Below are 272 nucleotides of genomic sequence, written 5' to 3'. Positions count from 1 at the left end.
TTTACGAATTCGCATTACTCAACTGAAGGAAATGAAAAAAATAAATATATCAAAGAACATAATGAAATTTTAGATTTTCATGTCAAGATATTTCTGTCTTTTTTATTTTTTTCAATCCCAAGCAAAAAAAATAGATATATATAAAAAGTTCGCTGCATTTGAAGATGTATTCATATTACAAAAGAATTTCATGTTATATAGAAAAATGTGTTGTTTTTTTCCCTCAAGATTTTCGTGCATTTGTGGAATTTTTGACTCGCTCCTGTTTCATG

At 26.1% G+C, this 272-nt stretch overlaps 1 pseudogene; it reads right to left on the bottom strand.

The window, feature by feature from the left end:
* The window catches only part of LOC119591232, a 10,883-nt pseudogene that overhangs the window by 10,003 nt on the left and 608 nt on the right, over positions 1 to 272 (bottom strand).

The sequence above is a fragment of the Penaeus monodon genome, chromosome 28, assembly GCF_015228065.2.
Source record: "Penaeus monodon isolate SGIC_2016 chromosome 28, NSTDA_Pmon_1, whole genome shotgun sequence".
NCBI classification, from domain to species: Eukaryota; Metazoa; Arthropoda; class Malacostraca; order Decapoda; family Penaeidae; genus Penaeus; species Penaeus monodon.
The sequence above is the reverse complement of the archived record's forward strand: the minus strand, read 5'-3'. Positions and strand labels throughout refer to the sequence as shown.